At 37.8% G+C, this 22993-nt stretch overlaps 1 protein-coding gene across 4 annotated transcripts in view; it reads right to left on the reverse strand.

Moving 5' to 3' along the window:
• The window catches only part of ASPHD2 (aspartate beta-hydroxylase domain containing 2), a 532280-nt gene extending 530122 nt beyond the window's left edge, over nucleotides 1-2158 (reverse strand). The window contains exon 1 of one of the 4 annotated variants that reach the window (XM_044068479.1): nucleotides 2041-2158. The gene's annotated coding sequence lies outside the window, so the exon portion shown is untranslated. Of the gene's footprint in view, nucleotides 1-820; nucleotides 1488-1539; nucleotides 1925-2040 lie in introns of those variants that run through there. The other 3 variants (XM_044068480.1, XM_044068475.1, XM_044068477.1) reach the window with 3 other exon arrangements.
• Nucleotides 2159-22993: the final 20835 nt, after the last annotated feature.

The following is a 22993-nucleotide window of genomic DNA, read 5'->3' on the forward strand; positions in this document are numbered from 1 at the left end:
TAGAGGCCTGGGGAGATAAGCTCCGCTAAACAAATAATATTAAAATGAGTACACTAATCTACAAAGTCGGTAATATAGTGCAAGACAACTCCTGGGGCAAATGGAAGAATGGACTGGGCATGGAGAAGGCAGCAGCAAAACTTTATGACAAACTCCAATGAAGACAACTTTCTTAACATTTATTTCTACTGGTGAAGGAGTGCGTCCATAAAGTGTGAAGTGTGGTTAAGATAAAAGCAGAACAGTTGTTCGATCTATGTAATAAAATGTGTGGATGCTTACAGGGCAAATTTACTGCGCAAACTTGCTGTTAACTCACAAAATGTCCCAAAGACTAGAGTACTTTTCAGGAAGCACATACAGCTCATAACGTTTTGTAGTTTTACGTAATGCCGTCCAGACTATACTCTTTTGATTTAACAACATTCAGAATTTGCATTTTGCACTAAATATGTGAACACACATACACACGCTTAGTTATGCGCAGTTATTGTTATACAATAAAATAATAATCTATTGTATGTATTAACTAAAACGGTTATTAAACATACACACAGTCCAACGCAGATCTTGCACTTTTCTGAATATTAGAAACTACTCAAAAGCATGTAGAGGAGCACAATTTAACACATACACTTCATAATCAACTACCAATCAATAGCGGACCGGAGTTCCGCTGTGACGACCCCTAACCGGGAAAAAGCCGAAAGACACAACAACAACTTCATAAAGCAATAGAATACTTGTATAGCACATTCAATTCATCTGATAAGAGGAAACTACTGCAGAAAGCGGAGTAAAAAAGCAATATTCATCTTACGCCAAAACTGTCACAGATAAAGTCATTCCATCCGAGGTATGTTGGTTACCTACTACTGGAAACACTCGAATTACGCATGAATTAATGCACACTGGTAGGTACCGAACGATCAGAAAATGATAAACTTCACCACCAGGAAAGGGAAATAAAAAGTCCATGTCTTAAATTTTATATTCCACGAGTCCACTGATATCGAAGAATAATGTGCAGATTGAACTAATCACGTACAGTTTTTGAAGCAATAAGATTTAATCCCTTTCAAATACCGCAAATATGTTACATCCAAACAGATGTGGCATGCAGCATGGCTTTCTAGACATACAGCTAAGTCAGTGGGAGACAGACTGTGCATGCAGCCCACGAGGATACTTTCTATCGAACTGATCAACAGCACCAAACGAATGTAACCTGCACAGTCTAAACTTAAAAATGCCATACATCCTAATTACATTAAGGCACGCCCCCTCCAAATTGTCCGTGACATTCTTGACGCATTAGACAACCTTTCATGACACGGAGGTAGCATGAACAGAGATGCACGGACAATAGCGGTTGACTGGTTGCCAGCTTCAGAAGATCCCGTGTAGTCTATTAAATGTTATATACAATAACGGACGCTACTCTACAGTAATTCGACATACTTAAAACAAGGCAAATTGCATGTGCGAATAGACAAATTTCATTCATCACACAAAAAAGCAGTAGTAAATAGCTCATACCTTACCAACCTGCTGCATCTTCTGATTGCTGTCATCGGCCACCAGCTGGCTCTGTTTCGATAGTGGCTGGCATGCCCACGTGCCTCAAGCAGAGCTTGATGGGAGTGGTAGTCTCGTTAGTATTCTGAGAAAAAAAAGTCTTAAATCTTATTCTGGACGGACTGGATGACATTAGCCTGTTGTAAACGTATTTGCTTTGCTGCTTAGCTGGTGCATTCTGTGACTGTGACCGCAATTCCTATCACGCACCTCACTGTGCCAGACTGCTACGTCAACTATTAAGCCATGATACTGTCTTATTTACACTGAAAACTCCAGGGACTGCGCTATCTGTAGGTAGTACGAGCAATCGTCTATGCAATCAGTTGGTACGGGTAAACTGCACAGCGGAACTACAAATTGAGCACGCGCTTTGTGGTAATTGGCAGAGACAAATAAACGTACACGTCATAAGAAAATCGCGTATTTTGGAATGTCTTGATTAATGTTTTGTAAACTTACCTGTTCACGTGCGTTGAAGGAAACTGCCGTCTGTGAAGCGAGAGAGACCCCTTTTTGATAAATGCGTTAATCGTAACATCGTGCTTAATCAACTTTCTCTAGGTGTTGTCAATTGTATGCCATTGCCAACCGAGGTGGTTTACTGGGTGGGGTTCTATTATAACCCTTATCATATTACCTCAAGAATGCGGGAGAAAAGACCTATAAATCAGATTCAGGTGATGTCATACATTTTGCCACAATTAATTTTGAAAATTGATAGACATGCAGGACTTGCATTAAGATGCATTATGTGTAAGGGTGTAACCAAACCAAAGAATTACATTTTGTACTCGAACCTAATTTGCTGCCCCCACTACCTAACCTAACTAAAAATGTCTTCGACCCTCAAAACGCTACCCCAGATATGTAGGAAGCGAAACGTTATTTTCAGCTGTTACCATTTATATCCATAAAAATCTCCTTCTAGAGGTGTACTTCTTATGCGCAACAATTCTCTATGTATCTCTATACAGCAAATATTCATTTACACAGTTCTAAACATTCTGTGCTTTTTTGAGTGTTGACATTTCCAAAAGATGCTCAGAAAAAAATGTACTCATTTGAGTACACTGAGTATGTCTAGCTACACCCTTACTTTTCATAGGTAGGTACTAGGCTATCGGCCCAAGGGCCCATGTAAGCTTAGCCCACAAGGTTCCCTGGCTTTCGCCACTCAAGGAGGCAATTTACCCGTGCCCCTGTCGAGCAGGGCCACAGAAGTGATTCCCGGGGTGAATTTCCTATTGCCCATCCACTCATCATGATTTTTCTTGAAGAGTGCTAGTGAGGAACTCTCCTTGACATAGATAGGTAGCTTGTTCCAGAGTATGGGATGTCTCTGGGACAGGACTCTATCCCTCCAGCATGTTCAGTTAATTGTGGTAACAAGGTTTAAGTCTCTAGAGCTTGTACCTTGGAGAGATTGGGATTTCTTTAGGTGTAGCATGTCCATCAGCTCTGTGTTTGACATAGCTTTGTATGTTAGGCAGAGATCACCTCGGAGTAGGAGATACTCTATGGAGTAATGCTGGAGTTTTTTTGAAACAGTCAGTGTAGGGCATCTGTTCGAGTCCAGTAATCCTCTTTGTGAGGTATTTTTGTGGCCTTTCCAGCTGTTGCAGATGTCTTGTGCGGTACATTCCAAAAGGGGCGTTGTACTCAATAATGGGTGTAATGAAAGCCGAGTAAAGGGGGACAATGACCTCTTTATTCCTAGACGAGAACCCTTTTGTGATAAGGTGTGCCACGTAGAAGGATTTCCTGACTACTGTGGTGATGTGATTATCAAAGGAGAGCCTACTGTCCACTTGAGTCCTGAGGTCTCTTATCACACCTATGGCATTAAGTGGGCTGTCTCCTATATGGTAGTTCATGGGTACAGAGTTTTTACCAAATGGGATGACAATGCACTTTTTGGTGTTGAGCTTGAGACCATGGCTCTGACTCCAGGCATCAGTCTCAGTGAGGCCCTTTTGTAGGATGTCCACGCCATTTGGGGACTCGACTATGGCACTTAATTTGCAGTCATCTGTGAACTTCATCAGCCAGAGGCCCTCTGTGTTAGCTCGTACTTCAGAGAAGTAGATCCCAAACAGGAGAGAACCCAAGACTGAACCCTGTAGTACTCCACTTGTTACAGATTTGAAGTCTGCAACTTTTACAGTGTGGGTTCTGTCAGTGAGCCAGCTGGCAACCCATCTTGTGATGTATAGATTTATACCCAATTTGGTGAGTTTCTAACTGCCTTGCCGTCATCCATGACTTTGGTGACTGTTTCAAAGAAGTAGATCAGATTCACGAGATATGATCTGCCCTGGGTGTGGTCCAGAGTTTGGAGGTTACCAATATCTTTGTTTATGAGTTCTATGATGATATGTTCCATGGCCTTGCAAACCAGGCTCGTCAGGCTAATAGGGCGATAGTTCCCGGGGTCCATGGTGGCTCCCCCTTTGTGGTGTGGTCCAACTGTTGCTGTGTGCCATTCAGTGGGTACAAAGCCTGTCTTGAGGCTGTGATTGAACATGGTGCTTAGGTGGGGGTGGGGCAGTTAATTCTGAAGTTTGTGTAGAATGCAGTCAGGGATGTTGTCCGGTCCCGTGGATGCTGTGTTCTTGGCTTTGGAGAGTGCAGTTTTCACCTGTTCAGTTGTGATTGCAGGCGCACTGCATTCTTTCGGTATGGATATGGACCTTTTATGGGGTGAGGGGGAGTAAAGTTAGCACTAAACCTATTAGCCAGGATGGTGGCAATATCAGTTAGTTCCGTAATTTTTGTGCCATTATGCTGTAACTCAGAGCACCTCTGGGTGTTGCCATTGAGATTCTTGACATAGCTATAGAATGCTTTGTGGTTGTCCTTAGAGTCAGTGGCAATCTTATTTTCATAGCTGGCTTTGGTGGATTTTATGAGGGATCTTAGCTTCTTACTGAGGCTGACTAGGGAGCTCCTCCACTCATGGGATTTTACTCTTTTGCAACAGTTTCTTCCTTCTGTTATAGAGTTTGTTTATAGCAGGGGATCATCAGATTGGCTTCCTTTTTTTGGGAGGATTGCATCTTGGTTCTGTTAGGGATAGCATGATCCATGCATTTGTGGAGGTGCTTATAGAGTGCGTTTGTATACGATTCAGCAGTTGTAACTGTATTGTCCATCTGCATGGGTGTCATGAAGTTGCCCACTTCTGTCTTAAGGAGCATGAAGTTGGCTTTGAAAAATTTTTTTTACAGTGGTTTCCTTATTGGGGGGTGGGGCGGGATGTGGATATCTATGGTGATTAGTTTATGGTCAGATCTGACCAACGAGGAGTTGACTTCAGGTGTGGAACACCAGTCACTCATATTGGTAATGACTAAGTCTAGGATATTATTGCCCCTGGTGGGGATGTGGATCAGTTGATCCAGAGCATTGGAGTTTATGAATTCTAGGAACCATTGAGCAAGGGAGTTGGTACATGTGTAGTTTTTCCAGTTAATGGTGGGGTAGTTGAAATTCCCCATTATTAGTGTATTTGGTTGAACCCTAATGTTCTCTAGTATATCAAGAAAAGGGGAGTGGGAATCCTGGGGCATGGTGGGGGGGGGGTCTGTAGCAAGCTACAATATGGATGGCAGTTTTGCCCAGAGTTAGTTGCATTTGGATAATTTCAGATGCATTATGTTGTGCAGCTAGCCTGGAGGTGTGGTTATTATTAATGAAAATAGACACACCTCCACCCTTGGTGTTCCAGTCCTGGTTAGATGGCTGAAAGGTATGGTATGAGTTATATCCTGGTAATGCAGGGGTGCTCTCTGGAGCCTTGAACCAGGTTTCAGTCACGGCACAGATATCGATATTCTGCATTTTAAGGAGCACCTCGAGTGAGTTCATTTTGAGGTTTAGACTTCTAGCATTGCGTAGCATTACCCTCAGTTTTTGCTTGCCTTTATCAGTTATGGTGGTGGGTTTGTCATTTGAACCTTGCCTAAAAAAGGCACTATAGGGGCGGCAAGAGCCTTAGCCAGTATCCGGAATCCCAGGGGCGACAGGTACAGGCCATTTCTGGCAAAGCATCATAACCTGTCAATCATGTTGTCCCAGGCAGACAAATACTGGATCCCCTTAGAATGACACCAGAAGCTTAGCCAATTGTTGAAGTCAATACTTTTGTCCTTGTACTGTGGCATCATAATGGATGAAGGTAGGGTGCTACTCAGGGTTAAAGTCATACCTGCCTGGATTACAAGATCAGAGAGCTCCTCCATGTCTCTTTTCATGTAGTCCAGGGAGGCACGTCTCAGGTCATTCACACCAACATGGACAATGACTGAGTCATATTTGTACTTGTTGTGGAGTGACCTGAGTGCGTGGGTTATGTGGTGGATCCTGGTACCTGTCATGCAGCTAACAGTAACCTTCTCCTTGTCTATTCTGGTGAGTAGAACATCAGTGTGCCTGACTATAGAGTCACCTATGATTAATGTGTTAGATATGTTGTTTTGCCTTACGGGCTGTGATTGAGTGGCACACTGAGTCTGTGTGTTATGTGTCTTTTGGGTTGTGATGAGGGCTGGAGGTTACTTGCATTTCTGCTTTGGAGGTCTCTGTTGCTTGGACAGATTCTTATTGAGAGCCTCCGAGAATGTTTTTGTGTATCTATGTGTCGGTCTTGGTGTAGGTGTAGTGGGACTATGTGGTGAGTGTGGTGTGGAGCAAGTGTTTGCCTTCTCCTCCTGGCTGACAAGTTCAGTCTTGGGTTGAGAGAGCTGTGCCTCCAGTTTGGCTAGATAAATGCATCTCTCACAGGTTGTAGTGTTTGGTGGTAGGAGGAGAGGGTTGTCAGTGTACATGAGGCAATTGCTACATTGCCCCAAGATACCTGCCTGGGTAGTCCCTTTTTCCTCTAGACAAGTGAGGGAAGTAAGTACTAGGGCTGTTTCCTCAAGGTAACTTGAGGAAGATAAGTAAAAAAAAATGTTGATCACTAGGTAATGAGAAAGGTTGAGTGCTTCAGTAATTTGTAGCTTATTTAGTGCTAACAACAGTACTGAACCAGTGCTGTGCATGGGGAAGCAGATTCAAGTGCTAAAATTAAGAAACTGGCTAGTTCTAAGGGAAAAACTGAAGAGCAGACTTTATGGCACCGGGAATAGCTAAGTGGTACTGGGCAATGCGGAAATTCACGCAAACCCATGCAAACACGGGTTTTTAACTCAGAAACTTGAAAGGGATAGGAATTAGCCCAAAACGGCCAATAAGGTAAAATTCAGAGCTGGAAACCACTCCTCTTGTGACAGATAGGCTGCTCTAATGCTTACCACTCTCACTGATAAGCAGAAAGACTTCCCACTACCACAACAATGTCTGGACTACTCAGAAACACAAACTAAAGTCCTGAAACCAACAAATCTGGGATCCGGACTATTCTAGTATAGAAAAAGGCAAGAAACGAGCAGTACAGATAGTTGTTTTTTTTTTTTTTTAGAAATTAAGCAGCAAAAATCAGTTTAGTAATGCACAGAAAAGGCTGTTGCACTTGCGTGTGAAACCTACAGTAATAAATGCAGTTAAATTTTAAGTTTTAAGCAGATAAATCAAGTGCACACACAATACAACGATTTAACAGTACAATGCAGCAGAAATACAGCAAACCGCAGTAAAACGGCTTTTGTGAATAACAAGAAGGCATTAACCGAAATATGTGGTTGCTTGCAAGAATCATTAATGTCCTGTCACAATGTGTGAATTTTAGTGATGAATGGAACAACATTTGATTCAAAATTAGGGACAATTGAGAAGTATGTATTTATAGCATGGGCACATAATTATTCATAATTCCAAAGAGTAGCTTATTTAGTGCTTTTTGTTTTGACCCAAGAGTTGTAGCTTCAAGAAACATTTTCTAGCTGAGGCATTGAATGATACCACAAAAAAGAGTGCACCAAAAGGCTAGAATTAAAATGTTTATTGATCATGTAACTAGAATCAGGGACCTAAGTGATTATTTTTAAGGTTGTCACAGATAATGTCACAAATTAAATACAATAAAGAACTAATATAGGACTTCACTCACACGCACAGAAATAAACTAATAACGTTTGGATTGCTGTTTAATAATATCAAATAATGCGGTTATTATAGGCTTATTCTATCCAGTTTGTAAGTGACCACTATCAATATTTAGATTGCCTTTGTTCCCAATTACTTGTTTTTTTTCTTAAGTCTTGAATGAAAAAGTTGACAATTGAGATGAACATAGTTGCTGCAGTGGGGTACAATCGTGGGGTTGTGTATTTGCACAATAAAACATGCTACTTTAATGTAGCATGTGGTGTATCCATATGTCATGACACAATATACTTTAATGCATGCAGATCAAAAATTCAGTGGTTGCCTGATAATTAGTAGGTGTCCCAAACAAGATTATCACAGTTCTAGTTCAGCTGCCCATTTTGCTTTGTCACTGCTTGTCATGGAGTTTGAATTATTTGTGAAAGCTTTTCTAGCCTAGATCATACTTAGGGGACAATCTGAGAATGTCCCAATTTCTTGGATGTGCAACAGGAAATTGTAGGATTATCAAACATCCTCTCAAGGTTGGGAAATGCATCTGCTTAGCACAATCCTCCCTCACCTCCTATGGCAGCTAAATATTGCTTGAGAATTTTGGCATTCTTTCAGTAGTGAAGAGCATGATGTCACAGACAGTGGGTTCACTTTTTTTTTTTCTACTGGAGATGGAGAGTTGTACAGCCAGCAGAGTGCTTTCCACCTGATAGGCTTCACGTTCTTCTGAACAGGAAATTGTCGATCCCTATAGTATATTTTAGGTCTTCTCAAATTCTAAGACAAAAACAAAGAAAAAAAAAAGAGATGCAACGGTGACTTTGTTAAATGTCAGAAGTCTTATCAATAAGCTGGATGATTTGGAAGCTTTTTTTTCTGCTTGGAGGAGGCGCATATACAGAAACACAGTTTAAAGCTCCAAAATATATATCACACATTCCAAGATGTCCCTCATTTTTGCAGTTCTTATGGGATAGGTGATAATAGTTCAGTCAAGCTGGAAGCCAAGAAAGAATTCCTGGATTAGAAATTATTTGTTCAATAATTAATCTTCATCATTGTGAATATAATATTATAAGAAACTACAGGACACCATATATGTTCCCTGAAGATTTCCTGTTGAACTACAGGGTGTAAAAAAAATACTGTCCTTATGACAGATTTTCACAACCATTGATTGCAAAAACTGTTCAACATGGGATAAATAAGCCTGAATTCTGAGTGTTAATCAAATTGGCTTAGAACAAATTGAAGGAAATTGAACTAATGATAGCATCTCATGTATCATATTAAGAAACTTAATATCTTTCTACTCCTCACCCTTGATTATATTTCATTTATTTAACACACATCATGATACCATCATCTTTAAACTGAGTAAAATGAAAGTTCTTCATAAATAAATCATAATTTATTGAATTTACAGATGAAAACGGTGATATAAAAAATCACATGTGTAGACCATGGTACTGTTCTCAGTGATCCAAATAAGTCTGCTCATGGTACTTTATTATTAACTTCTGCATTGATAAACGCATGTTTATGCCACACAAATGCATAGGTACATTCAATAACAAACATCTTTGCTGGAATCACAAAAAATAAGATACATGCATTTATCTCCTCTCTCTCTCTGTATATATATATATATATATATATATATATATATATATATATATATATATACAGTGCAATGAAAAAGTATTTTCCCCCTTCCTGTTTTCTTATTTTTTTTTGCATGTTTGTCACACTTAAATGTTTCAGATCATCAAACAAATTTAAATATTAGACAAATATTAGACAAAGATAACCCAAGTAAACACAAAATGCAGTTTTTAAGTGATGATTTCATTTATTAAGGGAAAAAATAAAGTATCCAAGCCTACATGGCCCTATGTGAAAAAGTAATTGCCCCCTTGTTAAATCATGAAGTAACTGTGGTTAATCACATTTTTGGGAAAGCTGAGTTCAATTTCACTAGCTACACCCAGGCCTGATTACTGCCAGACCTGTTGAATCAAGAGATCACTTACACAGAACCTGTCAGAAGTGAAGTAGAGCAAAAGATACCAAAAAGGAAGACCTCATGCCGCGATCTAAAGAAATTCCGGAACAAATGAGAAACAAAGTAATTGACATCTATCAGTCTGGAAAAGGTTACAAAGCCATTTCTAAAGCTGTGGGACTCCAGCAAACCACAGTGAGAGCAATTATCCACAAATGGAGAAAACATGAAACAGTGGTGTGGCCAGTCTACAAAAATTACCCCAAGAGCACAGCAACGACTCATCCAAGAGGTCACAAAAGAACCCAGAACAACATCTACAGAACTGCAGGCCTCACTTGCCTCAGTTAAGGTCAGTGTTCATGACTCAACCATAAGAAAGAGACTGAGCAAAAATGGCATGCATGGCAGAGTTCCAAGGCGAAAACCACTGCTGACCAAAAAGAACATAAAGGCTCATCTCACTTTTGCCAAAAAAACATCTTGATGATCTCCAAGACTTTTGGGAAAATATTCTGTGGACAGACGAAACAAAAGTTGAACTTTTTGGGAGGTGTACGTCCCGTTACATCTGGTGTAAAAATAACACAGCATTTCAGAAAAAGAACATCATGCCAACAGTCAAACGTGGTGGTAGTGTGATGGTCTGGGGCTGCTTCGCTGCTTCTGGACTTGGACGACTTGCTGTGATTGATGGAGCCATGAATTCTGCTCTCTACCAAAAAATCCTGAAGGAGAATGTCCAGCCATCAGTTCGTGACCGCAAGCTGAAGCACACCTGGGTTCTGCAGCAGGACAATGATCCAAAACACAGCAGCAAGTCCACCTCTGAATGACTTAAAAAAACAAAATTAAGGTTTTGGACTGGCCTAGTCAAAGTCTGGACTTGAATCCAATTGAGATGCTGTGGCATGACCTTAAAAAGGCGGTTCATGCTTGGAAACCCTCCAATATGGCTGAAGTAAAACAATTCTGCAAAGAAGAGTGGGGCAAAATTCCTCAACAGGGATGTGAAAGACTCATTGCCCATTAGCGCAAACACTTGATTGCAGTTGTTGCTGTTAAGGGTGGAACAACCAGTTACTGGGTTTAGGGGGCAATTATTTTTTCACATAGGGCCATGTAGGTTTGGAGAGTTTTTTTTCCTTAATAAATAAAATCAACATTTAAAAACTGCATTTTGTGTTTACTTGGGTTATCTCTGTCTAATATTTACATTTGTTTGATGATCTGAAACATTTAAGTGTGACAAACATGCAAAAAAATAAGAAATCAGGAAGGGGGCAAATACTTTTTCGTTGCAGTGTATATATAAAGAGAAAGAGAGATAGTTGCTACATTCAGAAATTAAAACAAATACATCACAGAATAAGCCGCAGCCAGGATATAGTTGAATGTTTTTATCTGTTTATTGTAAGACCTTTTTAGAAAAAAATGATGAACCATGCAAACCTAAAAAGCCCTCCTCACAGATCCCATCACACAATAATCAATCTCAGCAAAAACAATCAAATATTTTAAAATAGTTATAAAAATGTAACATAATTATAATCCAACAGCCTTCCTTTCAAGGATACAATAGATACTGATGGAATTATTTGCCCAGGTGTAGTGTTTACCTTCAAATGTGGCTGCCAGCAGAGCTCTTTAGTAGCCAAAAGTGTTTTCAAATCACCACTCTGACCATACAGTTCAACTGCGCCCCCCCAAAAAAAAAAAGATCGACATTTTGAAATTATTGCAAACTACAGAAAATTTAAAAAGAGTATTTGTGTTCTGTTTCTTTTTGATGGAATAGACATGTTGATATATCCTCTGTGCCAGTTTGAGATATTTTACCAATACAAACATACAATAGGTGTCACAAGAAGCAAGTTACCCAGCGAATTTGGAGTTGCAAGTGCAATGTGCTTTGGCCCTCAAAGACCTGTCTAGATTAGAAAGAGAAACATATGGGCTGGCACTTATATATCTGCATATCTTGCAAATCACATATGCAAATGTTCCTTTAGGTTTGTGAATTTGTACCATATTAACCTTAGGACTTTCAAAAATATTTTTAAGGTTAGTATTTTTCGTGTATACAAATTTAGGGGTTACTCTTATTTTGTTGATCAGACCCTGCTTCTCCTTTAGGATATTTCAGTTGTTACTGACAATCTGTTGATTAGAAATATTTTTAACTTTTGACAGTAAATTCTAATGCCAATGCACTATGAAAACCTGAGCCTGTGGAACTATCCCTGGATACAAATTACCCATTTTCAGAATGGCATAGTAATTTTTTCTGTCCTTCACAATGCCTTTAAAGATGTTATTGATCTTTTGACTGCTGTACTCTCTATAAACATATAATTTAGTACTCTAAACTGATGTGTAAATTGTTCATCTATAAATGTAATTCTGGAAATCTGGATAGCCTATAGCCATTATAGACATTATCCTTAACAACGTTAACATAACTATTGGATGTATGTGCTTACATATTACTGAAAGTATGTTTTCAATAAACATTTAAATTTACACTACCATCTGTCACAAAAGGAAATATTGCCAGCCCAGCTATCTGGAATTTTGTAAATAGTTATATGTCATTTGTGAATATCAACATAATGCAATTGCTTGTGTTATCATTATATTAGAACTGCATGTTATGTATGTATCAAACTGCTACCACAGAAGTGTGTGCAAAGTACTGAGCTTAAAGGATGTAACCACAGCATGGCTAACTGGAAGAGAACAGAAATGTATATAAACTATTGTAATTGGGTAAACCTATATGTTTTAACAGTGAAGGGTTAACTTGTAAAACTTCAAGAAAGTAGTTGAAATTAAATTGTTTTTTATAATTGCTAGGCCATAAACAGAATATGTTATCTCTCAGTCTCAGTGCAGTAGCAGACACAATGTCTAGAGCTGGAGGTTTTTGTATTGTCTTGAAATATAAGTAATTAGTAGGCTTGAGATGTAGAAGTGCTTTATTGTTTTATGACTTCCAGGATCTGCAAAGATCTGAGAGATATGTATTTTTCACTGAGAGATGCTACATTCTGTTAGTTTCTGACAAAGGGGGGTTTAGCTTGGGAGCTAAAGTCAGGTGACAAAAAGTGATGTCATCCAAGCTAACCCAGAAATAATATTTGGTATTAATTTAATAACTCTATCAGAGAGAGACTGTGCATTTTGCTTCTGACTTTTGACCTGACAACATCAGCTAGAAGATCCATTCACCACCTTGCCTTGCTGCAAGTAAGTGTCTAGGGCATAGTAACTCTTTTAGATTCAGATAGGAATATAGTAAAGTATAGCTTAGATGTTTTCTTTATTTATTTGAGACTGTCCTGCAGTGCTGTTTTAAATATTTCCTGTGATCTTGAACTCTGAAGTTACTGTGATGATTTATTGAATGTTTTCTTGTTCTTTTATTATTTATTATTAAATATATTCAAACATTTAAATTGTGGCTGGTCTGTTTAGATATATTTAAGCTCTTAGAGTACTTGCATATCTATTTGATGACACTGTACAGGCCACTCCTAATAAATAGCATGGCGCTTGGTCAAACTACCATTTAGATTAATGGTAACATTATACAGTATGATTGGTCACCCTTTGTTAAGGGCCTTAAAGTAGCTGATAAGAGTTGGCTGGTGGCAGTGAAAACTACCTTATAGTCTGGGCAGAAGGGGGCATAGCCAGTAAACATGTGCTAGCCTTTCACAGGAGTGTGGGTGTGTGTATGTGTGTGTTTGTATATATATATATATATATATATATATATATATATATATATATATATATATATCATATCTCAAAGAATTTGTGTGTCAGCTACTTGGACAGGGACACAAAGCACTGGATGGACAGAGAGGGTGATGGAGGTCTTAGCTTGGCCACACAGCTGAGATCTCAGCCCAATGGCTATGCCAGTTGGGAGTCTTATTGGGGATCTGGAGAAAAGGAAAGAAACCAGCCCCAGACTGACTGCGATCTGCGTGTGCTCTAAGGGAACTTGCACTTTACTGTGTGTGTACTTGTCATCCTCCCAGTGTGTACATTCCCCACTATTGCCAGTGGTGAGGATTGAGGCTCCTTGATTACTGGGCCAGTGCAGGAGCATCACACCATCAATGACATTTATATTCAAGCTGACATCTAAGAAATTAATATATATAGAACCAGACACAAAAGCACATTGAAGGCACAAACCACACAGGAACAGAATGGATCCAAGAACAGAAAACAGCGACACTGTAGTAAATATCCAAATAATTTATTTTCCACTAAAACAGAGATTAAGCACTTTCGTATAAGTACTTCATCAGAATCACAACACTAAACACATCCAGCACACTTAAGTACTCCACCCTTAAAACCCTAACCAATGAAAATAACAAAAACATTAACCCATACTATGACTGTTAAAAAGGGGATGTGAAATATAACCAAACAGCTTCCCAGAGTATTTCCTCAGTTTTCTGCCACAGTAGAAAGGCATCATCTGTGTACAGAATATGGAATCTGATTGATACCCAGAATGGGCCACAGTTTGTCATGATTTAGTTAGCAGATGGAGAAGTAACAGTTGTCTCATGGCAACCACATTGATTTGCGTATAGTAGTTTTTACTGAAGATGAACAATTAATATCCAAAAATTCACAAATTACAGTTGTAATGAGATGCCTAGGAAAATTAAGAGGTGCAGCTAGTCTCTCAACAGCCCAATACCATCATATTGTGATATTACTATATAGAGTTTTTTAACGTTCTTTCTAACAAACGTCCATCACCAAAATCCACATCTTTGATCATCTCTACAAAAATACCAGTAATTGCTCACTTACAATCTATACTATTCGGTACTACTTACAATAACATTTTTTTCATTAATATAGTTTAGTTTTAGAACCTATATTTGAAAGTGTCAAATGAAAGGGGGTAGTCAGTGAAAGACTTGTGTATTTTAGAATACCAAAGAAGTTGGAAATTTCAGGGAATTCCATATACACAGAACTTTCTTTTGGACTTGTACATTTTTCTATCAGTATGTAATAATTCTGGCAAGGTAGAATTAATTTAGCTTTTGGCCTTATTAATATCAGAAATTGTCACTGGTTCATAAGCATTCAGATAATTTAACATTTCCTCAGCTTTGGTAATGAGTCTGTCTGTATTACTCAGTACCACTCCACCTGATTCTGTTGTTGTAGTGATTTTGACTCTGCTAACTGCCCCTATGGACCATTGTAAGCATAGTCAACCATAAGTCTTTGAAGTACTGGATGATAAATACTTATATAAAGCAATATTGTTGTACAAGTATTTACATTTTTGAGTAGCAGTTGGGGTTTAGATTCACCTAACACTTTCCAAGATCTGTATTTATCTATTAGATTCACCTATCACTTTCCAATATCTATATTTATCTATTACTCTAGTGATAATTACTTGATCAAGACATAGATATTTGGAGGAGACCCATGCATTGGGATAAACATTTAGGATTTACCTCTGTCCTTTAATACTACAGGTTGGAGTTCTGGGGTAATTTTTTTTATATCTCATTCATTGATCCACATTATGCTTTAATGTGGTCAGGGATAAGCTTTATTTTATTTGTTTGAGGAGTCTGTTCCAGAGCAGTGGTATTCTCTGAAAGATATATGTTTATTCCTCCAAACCATTTTGTTAATGTTGCAGAAGAGGTGTAGGTCCCTGGATTGAGTATTTCTGATACCATTTGATTTGTGGATCGGAAGTAAGTCCATCAGTAATGGGTCAAAAGATACCTTGTATGTTAAATACAGATCACCTCTTGGTAGTCTGTAGCAGACCAAATATAGTGATAGGGCTTTGAGGTGGTCCATGTGGAACAAAATACTTTGATTCTTGTGCAAAAAAGATTACTGAGTATGTGTGTGCTTAAACCAAGGTAATTAGGCCAGGACTGCAATTATGGGAACACATTACAGCATATGTTCAGAGACAGAAGTGGTTGTAGACTCAGTTGAATAAATAATGCTAACATTCAAACTGGCTATAGTATGGAACTAATTTAATATTTAAAAATGCATTAAACATTATTTTGGAGTGCAAGTAGTAAATAAGGTACAAAATTTACAAGTAAGATAAACTGCAAAGCAATTTCACCATGTATAAAAAAGTAAAGGGTGTGTTCCCAGACATAAAGTAGGAAAGTTAATGCATGCTGCAGGTACCTGGGGAAGCAGCCATGACTCTCCTTTGCACAGCCTATGAAGTCTGAGTATGCAGAGAGTTATCTCATTCTTTGTAGAAATTAAACTGGAAGAGAAGCCTGTGGAATTTGAGGTTGATACTGGGAGCATTGTCATAATAAGTGAACTGAAATTAACACAATTTTGGGACAAGATGGTATATGGACAACTGCTACAATACAACCTATAAAATATTAAAGTGGTGGATGTGAAAGGCATTTATAAAGAATAAGAGGAATATCTCTTTGAATGTAGTTGAATGTACTCGACTATGTATGTTGTCTAGAAAGTAGATAAACAGTATCAAGTTAGTGTATGAAGAAATGACCCATGTCATTTCTAAAATTCAGAATTTACAAAAGGAGTTAAAAAACATGAAACTGTGTTCTAAGAAGAAATAGGCATGATAAGGAGGATCAGTTATTATTATTCATGTTACTGCAAATTCTAGACCCAGTTTCTTTAGGTGCTGGTCAGGTCTTTGTGTTATCTGTGCTAACATCAAAGAGGAAATCTTTGAAAGAAAAAGGCTGCCACAATTCCTTCCAAATAGTATGAATGGTCTGCTTCAATGGTACCTTTACTAAAAAAAATCTCCCAGAGATATTAAGTTGTGTGAAGATAAAAATTAACAGTGAGTCAAGAATCTTCTTGGGAATTAAATACTGTATCCTGAATGGAAGACCTTTTTGCATTGCTGTCGGGGACCAGAAGTTTTCAAGGTTATATATAAGCCATGCTTATCAAAATGTTTTTCAGTTTAATAGTCTAGGAAATATTTGACGATATATACTCAATAAAGGAATATTTCTGTAGAAGTATTTGCATTTTAGAGTGTCATTTGCCCATTTTGGATTTATGAAGGCTATTGCAAGTTTTTTTAGAAAGTGTGTCGCATGGTGTTTATCTGGAACATACCCTAGTTACTGGAATCATTTCTAAGGAACCTTCAGAGAAATTACAGGAAGTTTTGAGATGATCAGAGGATGCATAATTTCTTCCTAGGAGAAACAGATGTATGCCTTTTTTTTTTAAAAAGAAGTGCATTACTTAGGACATGTCATTTATTTATGTCCTTGGAAGTCTAAAATAAAAGATGTTGTAAAACTGTCATTCATTACAGCTGTTGTGGAGTTAAAATTGTATCTGTATCTGGGTTTACATAATTATTTCAACATGCTCCTACCACTCCTAACAACAGATTTGCACCTTTATTTATTTGACATTTGTTAAACCGGGTTAGTCCGACTGGGCATGTACCCTTTTTCAGCGGAGGCCCGTGAGGGAGCCCCAAAAAATAACATTATACAGAATAATGGAAATTTAAACAATAAATGCAACAAAGACTAGCTATAGAGTAACAAGTCAAGCAGATTATCTATAAGCAGAGCATATATAACATAATACATACATATGCATTAAGAAATTGTACTAGAAAGTGCTTTAAAGACAAAAATTGAAACAGACAAGAAATTTGAAGTGAAAAGATTGAATATACAAAGTAAATCTGTGTTATAGGAAATAGTGAAAAAAATAATCAAAGATAGTATAGCACTAAGAAAAGAGGTTACAATTAAAAGGGGAGTAATGGAAAGCAAAGATGAAGAAGAGGGAAATGCAAATAAACAAAGAGATAAAATAAAATATTGTAAGGAGTGAGTTACTCTAGAGAAAGAAGAAAGAAAAGAAGGAGAAAGAGAATAAAGAAGGGAGCGGAAGAAATACGTTTAGAATAGTTGTCGCAGAGATTGGAGGAGAAAGGTAGAGATAATAAGTTAGAGTGACTGGAGTGAGTAAGGGGGCTCATTTATTAGTAGATAGAAAAAGTGAGGGTAGGGGATAAAGAAGAAAAGTATATATAAATGTATAAAGGAGGTAGAGAGAAATAGGGAAGGATAGAAGGAGGTTTGTTGTACATAAATCTACTGTGGGTATGGAGAAAAGAATCAAAACACCATCTCAGAAGTTGAAAGCTTCTGTCTGTCTTCCAGTTTACATTCTTATTGTTTAGCTCATACACAGTTATTCTTTCTCTGTGCTTCGACTTGTACCCCAAAAACTTTCATACTGAAGGCTTAATGATACTGAGAAATTACTTAGTTTTATCTCTTGTACTCTGACAATTCCTGGGGGGGGATTGCTAACAGTTGTCAAGGAAAGATTTGCTGTAAATTTTGTAATCTGTAAATTTTATATGTATTTGTATACTCACTGGACATGCTTTTACAATTTGTCAGGATCATAAATCATTGGTTACCTTTGTTAATAGTTTAACAAGAGTAAGGCATGTGTGTTCAAAATTGTGTTCTGCAGAGGAAAGTGTCTTGTAAATGCTGTCAGAGTCAGTAGGTTACCTATTTCAGAAAAGCTTGCAGACTTGGGTATACCTGATCATATATTGAAGTGTGCTATCATGGGTTGTACATGCCGAAAAAATTTAAAACAGTGGTCCTCCAAAAGTACAATTTTTGTCACCTATTCATGAATATGTGCTGAATGGTTGGTCTGTAGTAAAAGAGCAAAGATTTATGCCATACCTTTCCCATAACCTAGCATTAAGTGTAAATAATATGTGTGTGCTTTGGAGACCTGGATTCATTATCTCTCCATAAGTTCATTCTGTAAAACTGAACGTTTCATCAAGCTCATCTGGAAATATCCAAAATGAAAAGTCTTTGCCAGATCATACATATGGAACAGGGTGTAGAAAAGGAAGCAAATGTCTAATTAATGTCAAGCAAACAGTGAGTCGCCATCAAATGACCTTTGCACCCATGGTAATGTGCTGATAAACTATGACTTTTAGTGCATGTGGACTGTGTTTACATGTTCCTTCGATACAAGTTTTTATTGCAGTAGTTAAAGACTCATTTAAAGTGGGTGCTTGCGCATGCAGTGCACATGCCACGAGTTGTTCTACTTCTTAAGCAACTACTTGGTTTTAGTACACAAGAACATTCAGAAATACTAGTTTTTTGTGATGAGACATGCTTCTCTAATGTGAAATTTGCAAACATCATGAGGGGAGATGGACTCCATCTTGTAATTTCTTCTCCATGTCATGCTTCATTTAACAACCTGGCAGAGACGACTGAATAGATCCTGAAGGAAGGAAGGAAAGAATTAAATAAAATGCAAAGTGAGACTTTGGAAACAATATATCTCATATGGTGACAGGTTTATCGCTGGCACAGATATTTATATTTTGAAGACTGAGATCCCTATCCAACTTGCTTCTACTAAATTTGAAAGCAGGCATTCCCAAAAGGGGAGGGGCTTAGAAGAAGAGTTTTTGACAAATGCACCAAATTAAGAATTTATGAAATGAAAAACAACTGTGTCCCTGATGAGGTGTAAACCAATGACAACAAATGCAAAACACCACTTGCCATAAGAATCATGAAGTCCATGTTTATTCTAGAGGAAAGTGCTAAATAAACCGGTAAAAAAAAATGGTGGCAAGTGGTGTTCTATGTTTGTTAAGAACTGCTGAACCTTTAGATGAAGCCTGTGCATGGAACTGTAGCTATGGACTTAATAGCCCAAATGGAATACCTGATAATTGTTCAGGAACTTTGCCTTTTACGGTGCTTACAGATAATGGTTTGCTTAGAAAAGAAGTATGCCACAGAGCTAACTTTGCAAACTGTGCCACTCCTCTGTGTACCTGAAAGAGTCATAAGATTCCTCGAGTACTACAGAGGTCTTCATAGGTTTATTAGTAGAGAGACATGCCAAACTGGTGGAAATTGCAGTTGGGAAACCTATATCTATAACTATTGTGAAAGAAGTACATTCATTGTAATATTCAGAACTTTTTTTATTGCAACATGGCTTACACATAAAAAGCCAACCCCTTCTCACCTCAAAGAGTATGCTAAATACAAAGAAATGAAATATTTTCCCTGGAAAGAACTAGTATGCACTTCGGTTTCGCTAAAGACCTGGTAGTCTACCTAAACCTTCCTAGATAGAAAACTGACATTAAAGACTTGAGACTGTAAATTATTATCTTATTTATTTTGTATACATTTTTAACTGGGTAAGCCAACTGGACACAAGTATCCCTTTACCTGGGAGCACTGTATGGTCAAGTGTCTTGCTCAGAGTTTCACAGTCAGCAAAACCATTAGTCTTCTGTACTAACTGCCAGAAAATATCTTGATAATACAGTTCCAGGGAAAATGATGACATCTGTTTTCTTGTACTCAAATAAGAACTCAGCTGGAAGTTTTTTTAGCAGAAGAAAGGCGATGTGTAGACAGTATTTTGTATAGGTGTATATTAAGCAACAAGATGGTAAAGGGCATACAGAAATAAAAATCAAGGTTATACATATTTAAATTGTAGCTGGTTCAAAACAGATCATTCCAGTTCTGTTTCTTGTGTACTAAAACAGTTTAGTGCTGTTAGCAGTTTATGTTGCGTTTCTGCTGCTTAGCATGGAGTTTGGATTGCTTTGTAAGGCTTTTGAACCATTAAATGTTCTGGACCTCTACCATTCAAACATAATAGTTCATAGCTGAAGTTGATAATGTTATGTAACTTCTTTACTTATTCATTCTGGTGTTCAAATGAAATACCTACGGGGATCATATCTCATTACATTTCAGCATACTTACACTACACTGTCTCCCACTTAATTTTTTTTAATCTAGGACAGAAAAACATATTACTAGTAGGTGTAATGCATTTTATTTATTGTCTTGTTTATTTAATATAGACTAAACAGCAAATATAGTATACAATGTTAGGACATGGACTTCTAAAATCATAAACCCCCCACTGGTGGCTATGAGTGCCTAAGAAGTGAATTAACATACAGGGTGAACTCAGTGAAAAATGAGAACACCTACTCACAGCATAAAATCAATGTACCAGTTGAAAAAAAAAACAATTTCCCACTCCATGTATTTCACTTTAAAACTCAGCATTGTGTGCAGCTGTTTTCTTTAAAATGAAGTAGTCTTTTGAATGTACTTCACAGAGAGAGAGAAATACCTTTTTTAGTATTGTTTCCCTCATAGAACAAGAAAAAAACAGATATATATATTTCCAAAATATATGTGCCTTTACATTACATATTTTTTCTTTTAGACTGAAATAATTAAATGCCTACCATTTTCATTATTTAATATTTAAAACAAAACTATTCTCATTCTGGAACTAAAAAAAACCTTAAAACACAAACTCTAACTATGTATTTGTGCGCCTTGTGTGTGTGAGCATGTTTGTGTTTGTCAGAGAGTGTGTGTGTGTGTGTGTGTATGTACATGTTGCTCAGACCGCTAGGTGGAAAGACACTTCCTTGCTGTACATTTGGTTGGGGACAAATGGCTGAAGTGAAATTCAGCTGCAGAGACATATTTCTGTCCCAAATTCACAACATGGAGAAGCATGTGGTGCCACGCCCACAGCTTCAATGAATATTTGAATGGGAGGAAATCATGTCCATAGCCCCAAGGCATGCTCTAACTAGAAGATAGTATGGCAGGCATCAGCAGCAGGACACCCGGTGGACAAGTCAATGGCAGTGAAAATGCAGTGTACAATGGGAAATACCTTTATTGATTGTGTGCGTGTAGGCTATTATCGCTTTCAAGGTGTCTTGGGAACATTGCCTAAAACGCATTCTGAAGCATAAGTATGAGTTCCTTCATGCTGTTGCGCACTTCTACATATTATAGTTACATAAGCATGAACTGTACACCAAGTGCAATGCACATTATTTCCCCTGACACCATGTACTTGGCTAATAAAGCTGGTGGCATGGTGCTGCATGCTTCTCTGGGCCCACAGTGAATCTGCAATGGCCATACATCTCTGTAGATTAATTTATCTTCACTCATGTATCCCCAACCAAATGTACCACAGGAAAATGTCTGCTTGTCTAGCTGTTGAGAAACAAGCAATGGGAGGAGATGGCACTATCTATATAACTAAAATTTTGTAATTCTTTATCTATTCAGATATAAACTGAATTAAAGTAATTGTGACAGATAAACTGTTTTGCATCAAAATCCTATGCATATTTATTTTAATAATAAAAAAATACAAAACATGTCAAAAACATATCCACAAGTAGCACATTTACTAAACACAATATGCTATCCAAGGTGACCTTTACAGGGAAATAATTGAACTTAAAGGGGTAAGGAGGCCCTTGGACTGCTGTGTTGGGCCTGACAACACCCTGGGCTATACTTTATTTCCCTGCATTGTACATCCTGTTAGGCATTATTGGTTAATATATATATATATATATATCTTAAATACAACAAGCAGAACAAAAACGTGTTAAAATTATTCAGAATATGTGATGTAATCCACAAAATGCAATAAAACACACTGGCTGTGGTACTTTGTGAATTTACATCCATTATTCATGAGGTAAAGCTTAATTAGGCTAGTCTTGAATTGCTGAAGACATGATAAGTTCTGATACGTACTGGGACAAAATTCCTATCTTTGGTCCCTACAATGTGAATGCATTTTTTGAAGCAGTATAGTGAGTACCTTGTAGGAGTTACATGAATGGCTTGGGGATGAGGACCATGAGTTTTGTGAATGGTTTCAGTATAAGGTGTGTGCTTTGTGTTGGACAGTAGTGCAGAGATACAATTTTATAGATCATTGTCCAGGAGGTAATGTGGCCGTTTTGGGGAATGGGTAGGATTTTATTTTTGGCAGGGGATCTTCGGTCATAAACATGCAAATAATGATCAACATTATTTGTAGCATTTTTGCATTTGTAAAAAGGATCAATAAGCAGCTAGTGGTAGGCCATACCCTGAACAAGAACATCTTTTCTGATGGTGGCTTTGGCTTCAGGGGTAACTAGATGGGCTCTTTTATGGCAGGTATGTTGTAGTCCTTGAAGTTTTCTAGTGACCATTTTTAAGCTGCATCGTGAAAGTTAGCAGAGGTGTCAAGCTAAAATCCTTGATACTTGAATTACTGCCTGCAAGGAGCATCCAGTCACAAAGATACAACCCAGGTATCATGGAAAGCCTTTGGCTGTGCCAAATATGATGACTGTTTTTTTTTTTCTAAGTTGAGAGGCAATGCTAGGGAGCCAAACCAGTCATAAATCTTCTGGAGATGAATAGATACTGTTGAACTAATTTG

This window comes from Protopterus annectens, chromosome 4.part0, assembly GCF_019279795.1.
Source record: "Protopterus annectens isolate FY-2018-M chromosome 4.part0, PAN1.0, whole genome shotgun sequence".
NCBI classification, from domain to species: domain Eukaryota; kingdom Metazoa; phylum Chordata; order Ceratodontiformes; family Protopteridae; genus Protopterus; species Protopterus annectens.